The sequence below is a fragment of the Hydra vulgaris genome, chromosome 10 (genome assembly GCF_038396675.1).
Source record: "Hydra vulgaris chromosome 10, alternate assembly HydraT2T_AEP".
Taxonomy (NCBI): Eukaryota; Metazoa; Cnidaria; class Hydrozoa; order Anthoathecata; family Hydridae; genus Hydra; species Hydra vulgaris.
In genome coordinates this window covers 42,526,859-42,537,683 of record NC_088929.1, presented here as the reverse complement: position 1 = coordinate 42,537,683, position 10,825 = coordinate 42,526,859, and the positions used below count along the sequence as shown (strand labels likewise).

The 10,825-nt window shown below is 29.5% G+C and overlaps 1 protein-coding gene across 1 annotated transcript in view; it reads left to right on the top strand.

Annotated features, from left to right (window-relative positions):
- The first annotated feature begins 567 nt into the window (after nt 1-567).
- The window catches only part of LOC105846896 (vacuolar protein sorting-associated protein 37), a 43,895-nt gene continuing 33,637 nt past the window's right edge, over nt 568-10,825 (top strand). Inside the window, exon 1 of the mRNA XM_065808069.1 lies at nt 568-592. The gene's annotated coding sequence lies outside the window, so the exon portion shown is untranslated. The remainder of the gene's footprint in view (nt 593-10,825) is intronic.

Sequence of the window (10,825 nt, the reverse complement as noted above, 5' to 3'; positions counted from 1 at the left end):
TTAATTAACAATGAATATTATTAAAAAATTATATTTTATTTAAAAGTTTGTATATTTTATTACTATGTTTAAATGCAATTTTATTATTTATCATCTTTGATAAGTCTTAATTGTGTAAATTAAAATACTTAAAATTTTATCGCCTTACAATTTGATTAATTTAGGCCTATAATTTGTACTAAAGTTTGCTTTTAATTAACAGATGTAAAAATCATTAGGAAAGATTAAAATTTTTAAGTTATTCAACTTTCACGTAAATATAAACATATTAAAACATAAACATAAAAAAATAAAACATAAAAAATATAAACAACATTAAAAAGATTTTCAGATTTCTTTCGATTTTTAGAGTTTAGCTTTTTTATAATTTTCTTTCATTTGTCGGGTTTTTTCAGCGCGTTATCAAATAATTTAAAACCCGTGGTCAAGCTTTCAAAAAAAATAATAAAGCAAGGGTGATCAGGAATAGAGTGCAGTCGCACGCCTTTCCTGTCCACGTCTGGTGCATCGACTTTTTTCTGATGGTAATATTTATTTCAAATCTAGCAGTACTAAAAAACCTTTTCTTTGATTTCGGATGCTTCAAATTAAGGTAATTATTTTTGGCAGTTTTTATGATATTTAACCAATACTCTAGTACAAATATTTGTTGATTATATTTTTTCTGCCTTTCAATTATTGCAAAATCTGTATAAATACCCACAACTACTCTAGGTTAAATACCCACAACTGGCGTTTATAATAAACGACAGATGTAGTGAGGCATGGGACTTGCAATGTTTTTTGCGTGTCAAAAACAATAACTCCTTGAGTGCCATTACTCAGGAAGCTTGATTGATATCTTTTTTTTTCATTTCTATAACTTTTTAACTCTTCGTTGATGTAATTCCAACTTGTGTTTTAAGGATTTAACTCCAATTTCACTAGTTGATGATTTAATTTTTATATTTATAGGATCATATGTTTTACATGTATCTTTTTGAGGCAAATGAAAATGTAGGTTAAAATTTCTATTAAAAATCTTTCTAAAAAAAATAATGAAGCAGGGTTAACAGACTCTGTTTCATTCTTACAAACTCTTTTGTATTCTTCATACAGAATTTTTAAATTAAGATTTGGTGATAAATAATTTTATGATGTTTGTAAATCTTGAATAATGAGATTTATATGATGGAATTTTCAATGAAGCTATTGATAAATAAATTACTCTTAAAACTAGTTTTATTCTAAGGCTCGTGTTTACCTCTCTTATCAGATAAAACATCAACATCTAAAATTTTTCTTTTCAAGGTAAGGGTAATGTTACCATCACTAATGTGCTTTGATAAAGGGGAGCAAGTACTTAGAGTATTTATCGATCTCTCTAAGGCAGTTGATACTGTTGATTACGAAATTTTGCTTTCAAATTTAAAGTATTACGGCATTAAACGCCTAACATATAAGTGGATTAAAAGTTATATTTTTAATAGAAAAAAGTGTCTTGTCCTGGAGGAGTCAGGGGCTCTTGATATTGATTGCGAAGTCCCACAGGGATCGATCTTGGGACCTTTATTATTTTTAATATATCCTAATGATATGAATGAAGCTTCTCATAAAATATCGTCAATTATGTATGCAGACGATACAAATTTATTCTACAACAATTCTGATGTAAAAATATTGTTCGAAATAATGAACACTGAACTGGAAAGCTTTAACCAATGGTTTATAGCTAATAAGTTATCATTAAATTGTAAAAAAACAAGTTTTACTCTTTTCCATAAAATAAGACAATCAACTAATCTTCCGTTAAAGTTGCCAAAACTGTCAATTAATGAAAATGAAATAAATCGAGTAGATTATACAAGGTTTTTGGGAGTAAAATTTGATTAGAACCTATCATGGAAAAAACATATTAGTCTTATCGAAGCAAAAATATCTTCTGCTATAAGTGTATTATATAAGTCTAGGGCCTTTCTTGATTATAAATCACGCAAAATGCTTAACTTCAGTCTTGTTCATTGTCATCTCTCTTACGCTAATATTGTTTGGGCCAACACACACAAAACTAAATTATTAAGATTACAGAGCCTACAAAACCACGCATGTAAAGCAGTTAACTATTTAAAAAGATTAGAAAACTTTTCCCCTGTAATGAAATACATGAATGTGTTAAATATATCAAAACTTAATTCGCCTCAAATATTAATATTTATGTATAAATATAAGAATGACTTGCTGCCAAAAGTATTTTCTAATATTTTTACATAAATTGCTGACATTTTGAGGTGCTGTAAACTAAATTTCAATTTACAGCACCTCGAAATCTTAAGCAATTTAATATTTTTTTATACATTCAGTTAAGTAAAAATATAACAATCTTACATCAAAAATACCTTAAACTTACTTTTGATATGATCCGTGTGGAAGTGACCGGTAACTAGATTTAAGCTACCGGTAGATTACCGGTAACTTACCGGGTAGTAACGTTACCGATAAGTAACTTGCCGAACCCTAGTCATTGCATCAAAGGGATTGAAGCAAGTTGGGCAAATAACATCTAGAGAAAGAGGTGAATTAGTAACAGTGTGTTGGATTGTCTCCGCAGCTGGTGTAGCAGTATAACCTGTTATTGTTTTTCCAAGAAATTTATTTAGAAACCCACAAATGAGAAGAGCTCCAGAAGGTTCTATTGGATTAGCCATTCAATCTGGATGGATAAATGCTGAAATATTTATAGGTGTTTTAAAACATTTTGTTAAGTTTACTCGCCCAACAGCCGATCACAAAGTTTTATTGACTATAGATAATCATAAAAGCCAACTTTCACTATAGTCACTTGAATATGCAAAAGAGGACCATGTTTGTATGACGACTTTGCCACCACATACTTCACATAAGACACAACCTTTAGATAGGTCTGTTTTTGATCCAATGAAAACATATTTTAATGCAGCTGCCAATAGCTGGATGGTTAGCAATCCAGGAAAAGCCATTACAATTTATGAGATGGCCAGTCTCATTTGACAAGCATGGGAAAAATCTTCCACAACAACAAATATTATGTCAGGATTTCGTGTGACAGGAATTTGGCCTTATGATAGACATGTATATAAAGATGATATTTTTTTACCATCAGTTGTAACAGATAGAGATATGCCTCAAGAACAATGCAGTCAAGGCTCATGTGAGAAATCGATTACAACTGCTGTTCCTTCAGATATCTCAGGTTTGGATGTGCAACATGAAGCAGTTGTTACAGATAGAGATGTGCCTTAAGAACCATGCATCGAAGGCTCATGCGAGAAATCTAATACAAGTGCTATTCTTTCAGATATCTCAGGTTTGGGTGTGCAACATAAAGCAGTAAAAGAAAGCTTCACTGTATTTTCTCCTGAGATTGTACGAGGTTATCCAAAGGTAATTTAAACTAAATATTTTTAGTTTAGGTTTTCTTTAAATTCTATAATTATATAATACTATAATATATATTTTGCAGGCACCTTCTCGTAAGATTTTTTTTCACACGTCTTTTTCTCGTAAGACGTGTGAAAGTGTATGATAGCCACATCAACACCAGAGATTTTAAGAATAAAAAATGAAGTATTAAACAAACAAAAAGGTAAAAAAACGTCCTTCTAAAATCTAAAAATGTTAGTAAAAACATATTACGGAAATCGAACAGTGACCTTGATGTAGATTTCATCAAAATAACAAATGATGTTTCTGCTAATTGTTACTCACTAGAGTTTAAAGAAGAATTGGAAACTGTTTCTTTTAGCGTTATTCAAAATGCGAGTGTCAGTGATTATGTTCTTTGCGAGGTTTGTAGCAAAAACACCATTTCTTATTATGTAGGCATAGTGCAGAAAGAAATAGATACAAGTTTTGATGTTGAGGTCAGCTTCCTGAAATGCCAGAATAAAGAAACTTCTAAATTTGTCAAACCTAGAATTAATGACATTCGTAGTGTGAATATTGATGATATAAAAGCAGTCCTGCCTCAACCGCTTGCTGGAACAACATCAAGAACAAAATTATTTTCCAAGTGAACTTTGGCATCATAAATGTAAAATAACTTTTTTCTTTTTTTAACAAAGAAATTTTAATTCTTAAAATGCAATATTAATTTAATTGAAAAAGGCATTGATAATTTTTTTTTTTTTTCTATTATTCACCTCTCCAAAGGGGCCACTTCAGTCGAGGAGGCTACACATTTTTAAAATTTTTTTTTATTGTGGTTACAACCCTCTCTCAACCCTTTAACTCGGAAACACGAACCTTTACGATTAAGGCCCGCTGCGCGAAGAAACTAAGTTGAGCGTGTTACTTCCAGAGACGTGGAGGAAGTCAAACCTCTCGCTCACAAGCCAAGCGCTCTACCATAACTCCCCTGCCGCGTTTTATTTAAACTAAACTTAACTTTAAAATCAAAATTTGCTCGTATTAATATTTAACTAGATTTAGAGTTGTTTTTATATAGTCCCACATCTCCCCCGAATGTCCCGCTTCTCCCGCACACTTGTCCCACTTTACCCCAAAGCAGGGTTTCTTTTAAACCAAAAAATTTATACTTTATTAAAATATTCTGTCAATCTCAGGGGTTGGATTCGGTGCCCCAAACACTGCTTTATTTGTTAAGACTAGTTTGGTTCTGTTCATACATCAAATAAAAAATATATTGCAACTACCCTGAAAAAAAAAATTCGTGTCCCACTTTCCCTTACTATTTAGCATTTTTTTTTACATTTATAATTTAAAAAGAAAATAAAAGAAGACAACACATGTTTTATTCGTTTAAACCTTTTAGAACTGTATTTAAAAGCAATGCACGCAATTAAAATATATCAAAGTTTCAATGAATAAATTTGATAATTCATTAAAAATTTAATTGAAAGGAATTGTCTTTTGTTCTTGTTTTCTTTCTACTATATCAAACAAAGAGAAGCGATTTAAAAATGAAAACTTAAGAAGATTGCTCAGTAGGGTGAAGTGAATTTTAGTTTTTTTTACAATTCGTTTAGCCTGGGTGTGCAAAAGTTGTTTATTTATTTCAGAAATACTCTGGAAAAATGTCAATGCTCTAAGAAATTATGTTGAGGTTCCTCAAGATCTCTAAAATTTTAATGGGTCCCTAATATTATTTAAAAATTTTTTTTTTCAAAAGTATGTCATGTTGGGTCTCAAAAGAAGCAAAATTTTATAGAAATTTCAAAAATAACAATTATTTTTAAAAAAATTATTATTTAAGATTTTTTTGAAATTATAATTAAAAAAAATAAACTTTTTTCATTTTTAGTTTAAAAGGTCATTTTTTCTGCAATAAACTTCAAAATAACAATTTTTTTTTTAAAACAATTGTTATTTTTGAAATTTTTATAAAATTTTGCTTCTTTTGAGACCCAACATGACATACTTTTGAAAAAATTTTTTTTACATAATATTAGGGACCCATTAAAATTTTAGAGGTCTTGAGGAACCTCAAGATAATTTCCTAGAGCATTGACATTTTTCCAGAGTATTTCTGAAATGAATAGACAACTTTTGCACACCCAGGCTAAACGAATTGTAAAAAAAACTAAAATTCACTCCACCCTATTGCTCAGAATGAAACCAGGCCTGTAGCAACCGAGGGGGCGGGAGCAGGGGCATTTGCCCCCCTCCAATAATTTATCAAATAAATAATTTTGAAGTTAGTTTTTAGAAAAAAGCAAACGATTACAAATTAAGATATAAAAGAAAAAAGGATAGAAAAGACCTAATTTGTTATCCGTATTTTTGGCGTAAGTTTATTTGACTAAAGTTTTTGACCCCTTTGACAAAAATTTTTGGCCTACTACTATTTGACCTACTCAGTAGTATTGCCCCCTTCCGCCCTAATATAATTTTTTCATACGGACCTGGAAACAAGTTGAATAATTATAATGAAATATTTGTAAAATAAAAAATTATTCCTGCTATGAAATATAACCGAACAAAAATAAAAATTTATTTTGATTGAAAAATTATTTGTATCTAAAAAATGTCAAATTTATCTACTTTTTAAATGTCAGAATGCAAATGTTGAAATCTCTCAAAAATGTTGAGAGATTTCACAACATAATTAGACAAAAGTGACATCAGTTATTTTCTTTGTCCCGCATAACTAAACAAATAAGCAAAATATACAAGTCGACGATATATACATACTTAATTTTTATATATATATATATATATATATATATATATATATATATATATATATATATATATATATATATATATATATATAAATTTTCACAACTACATATTAGTTACAACCTTTTTCACATCATAATATAAACAGAATATACTTCCGTTACAAAAAATTATATTTAACCAAATACTACTAAAATATATCTACCAAAAAAACAAAACAAAAAAAACAAAACAGAAGAAGTCATACTCAGTTAAAAAAGTAAATAAACTATACTTAAGGTGGACGTTTTTTTCAGGCACCCCTCTTTAGTAAGTAAAAAACGAGTCTTACGTAAGATCAGTAATATTGAAAACAAAGGGTAAAACCCAGTGGGAGGGGGCAACAGCAAATTTTGTGCCCTTTTGCTAATTTAAGAAGCTTTTTATTTTAGCAAAACCTAGCGGTCAAATTTGGAAGATTTTGAGACGCCATTGACACGTTTTTTTTGGGGGTGACTCCATCCCATCAATGACAGCCCTCAGGTCTTACTCAGGGCCAGTATATAAGGGATGGCATGTGTACATGGGCCCCCTCAGAATTTTTTGATGTTCCAGATAGAACACTTTCACACATCGTGCAAACTTAAGTTTGTTAATATGCCAAATAAGGTGGCCTTACAAAAAATTTGGATGGCGGAGGCCTGGGAACAAAAAACCCTAAAGCGTTTGCCTCCCCCTTCCCTGCCCAAACGTGCGGGAAATATGTAGCAAAATTTTTAACTTTAACATCTAAAACTAAATTTAAATTTATCGACAGATTTTAATTTTTGTAGAAAAATTATTGTAAATTACAAAAAAGTTATGACCATGCAAAATTTACACCCCTCTCATTTTGGAGGTTAAAAAATTTGCATGGTTATAACTTTTGTAATTTACAATATTTTTCTACAAAAATTAAAATCTGACAATAAATTTAAACTTAGTTTTAGATAGTAAAGTTGAAAATTTTACTTCATTTGTGCCCTCACATATGGGCAGGGGAGGGTAAGCGTTTTAAGGCTTTTTGTTCACAGGCCTCCGCCATCCCGATATTTTGCGAGGCCTCCTCATTTGGCATAGGTATAAACAAACTTAAGTTATGAGTTTGCACGATGTGTGAAAGTGTCCTATCTGGAACATCAAAAAATTCTGAGGGGGCCCATACATGTGTGTGCATAGAGGAAAACTATACCCTCTACTCCATATACCATACATCTTTTTATGTTGGTAAACTAGAATCTTTAGTCAGAATGTAACTTTTCTATTGATTAGCTGGTTAATTGTGATAAATTAGAAAATCGAAGTATGTACTTTTAAATTGAACCCTCCCCTCCCCCTCCCATACGCTTTTGTACGCTTTTTGAAGACCTCCCCCCTCCCCCCTATGAGCGTACGTACTTTATGGACGACCCCTAAATAGTATACTAGCATAAAAATTAATTTGATAAATGTTTAGCGCTTTCATTTCTTTTAATAAAGGTTTAGCATGTGTAAGTTTGTTTTTATGATATATTATTCTAGAAGCATGTTTCTGCCATCGATAAAGAGACATTAATTTTATCTTGTGTGTGCTTCCCCAAGCAATGTTAGCGTATGTAAGATAACTATGTATAAACAAAAAGTAAAGAATTTTTAAGTTTTTTTGTGATAAAAATGGTCTAGCTTTGAAAAGTAAATTAAGATTTTTAGATATTTGAGTGATGATGACCTTTATTTGGGCTGTTCATGAAACATTTTTGTCTATAACCACTCCAAAAAATTTAATTTTTTGGGTTCTTTCAATATTGTTGAAATCGATACTTAAAGAAGGAAGACTTGATGGAAGTGCCTTTTTTTGCTTCTTTGAGTGACATAAAATATATTTAGTTTTTTGTACGTTTATTGATAACTTATAAGCACTGAACCATGCTTTAAGATGTTGAAGCTTAAGTTTGACTTTGTCAAAAAGGTAATTGATAGAAGAAGATGAATAAGACAGATTTATAATATCTGCAAACATTATGCAATCAAGATTTGTAGAGGCTTTAGGAAGGTCATTTGTGTTTATAAGGAATAACAAGGGGGCAAGAATTGATCCCTGTGGAACACCACATTTTATTTTTAATAGTTTTGAATTAGAAATATCGTCGATTATGACACATTGTTGCCTATTATTTAAATAACTAGTGAACCATTCAAAAGTTTTGTTTTTTATACCATATTTTTTCCATTTTTTCAATCATAATTTTATGGTTGACCGCATCAAAAAGCTTTATAAAGATCAATAAAGACTCCCAATACATCTTTTATCAAAAGATGAGCTGATGTTGTTCATGAGGTCTATGATTGCATATTCCACTGATATTCATTTAAAAGTTTTTTTTCTGTTAGATATTTATAGAGTCTATTGTAGATTATTCGATCGAGAAGATTGGAAAATACTGGAAGAATTGAGATAAGTCTATATTTGGTTAGTGATGCCGTGTCTCCAGCTTTAAATATTGGTAAAATTTTTGCTATCTTTAATTTTTCTAGGACAACTTCTGTTCGAATTGATGAGTTAAAAATATTAAAAAGAAGATCTTTTATAAAGGGTAAGATATCTATTACTACTACTATCTATTACTATCTATTGCTAAAAATATCATCGATGTTTAGAGCTTTGTTTTTTTATAATGATTTTTTTGCTTTTTCGAATTCCTCTTACTTTAGATCATTTTCAGGTAGCAAGCTAGTATGGTCAATAAAAAAGGTGTTAAATGAATTGTTCGAATTATTTATTTGTGATGCTAGGTTTTGGCCAATATTTACAAAAAAGTTATTGAATTTTTCGGAGATTTTTTGAAGTTGAGTATACAGATAAAGAAACTTTATGGTAAAGTTTCTAATTTGAATTTAGTTTTACCAATAATTTCGTTTATAATATCCCATGCTTTTTTAATACAACCACTAGGAAAAATACAATTTTTTAGATTTTTTAAAAATTTTTTCAAAAAGATTTTTGTATTGTTTATATAACGTAAGATTTTTTTTGATTTCTATTTTTTAAATACTTGTTGTATAATTTTTGTTTTTTCTTTGAGAATTTTTTTAATTCCTTCTGTAATCCATGGACATTTCAAGTATTTAATTGTAATAATCAAGTATTGTTCAAGGGAAATGTTTATAAATGTTGTTATAATCAATATTTGTAAGCCCTTGGTTGCATTGAACATAAACTGTAGACCAATTTGTTTTCGATAAAGATTCTTTAAAATCGCAAAGAGAAGGTTCGTTAATTTTTCTTTTATATATTTTAATTGTTTTATGATGTTGAGTATTGTACAAGTGAAAAAAAAATCGGGTAGTGGTCTGTCTGTTTTAAAAATTCCTGTTTTATAAGATGCATCTTGAACTGAGTTTGTTAGTATATTATCTATAGCAGTAATTGAAGTTTTATTAATGAAAGTATACTGTGCTGAAACAAATTATCAAAGAAGGTTTTTGTGTTGGCGTGTTCATTATATTTTAAACAGTCTATGTTCAAGTCTCTTATGCAAAATAATTTTTTTTTCACTGTTGGTTTAAATAAAAACTTGCATCAAATATTTAGAAAATTTAATAAAATTGCCATCAGGTGGTCTGTAACAAGTAGATACTAGAATATTTTTCTTTTGTGAATAATTATTTTAATTGTAAGAGCCTCACAGTCTGCCTTAGAAAATGAAAGGTCGTTTCTAACCTTTTTTTCTAAATCATTCCGAAAATACACTATGGATTAGGTCGAGGTTATCATTGTAATTGTAATGTTTTCATTGAATGTAATGTTATCATACCATTCGAAATGGTAGAAGCCGTGAATTGTTCTGAAAATGTAAACATCAAAAAACTCTTTAAAAAATCCTTTAAATTATTTTTTTTCATTTGAATTTTAATAACAATGTAAATACTTTTTTCGCTGCTTTTTATTTCTAAATACTTAATTGAGCTTTAGTAAATAATAAATTATTGTAAGCTTACTAATAAACAATAATTTATTACAATGCCTAATGCCTAAAACATTTTACTAAAAGAATTACTAGTAACTCTTTTAGTAAAATGTTTAAGGCATTGTTGAATGGATAGTTTGTGATATCATTGATTGTTTATATTGTATGTACGTTTATAAGCATGTCGAAATTTAGCAATAATAAAAAAAACAAAACATAAATTCCTCATAAACGTTCTTCGCATCATCTCTTAACTCTTTTATAACCTTTTCTTCATATAATACAATCTTTCTTGATGTTTTAACAACCACTTCTTCGCGTGATACAATCTTTCTTGATGTTTTAATAACCACTTCTTCGCGTAATACAATCTTTCTCGATGTTTTAATAACCACTTCTTCGCGTGATACAATCTTTCTCGATGTTTTAATAACCACTTCTTCGCGTGATACAATCTTTCTCGATGTTTTAACAACCACTTCTTCGCGTGATACAATCTCCCTAAACTCTTTTATAACCACTTTTTTGCGTATCACAATCTTTCTAGCTCTCGTGCAGCTAACTTTATCACTTTCTCGCATAATCTAACTGAAATACAGCGTATTGTAAATCAATTTTTAATTCCAAAAAAAAAAAGAAGCTATACCGTAGTAATGCATGACGTAAATATTAGTATATATTTCTTCACTGGAATAAAAATTATA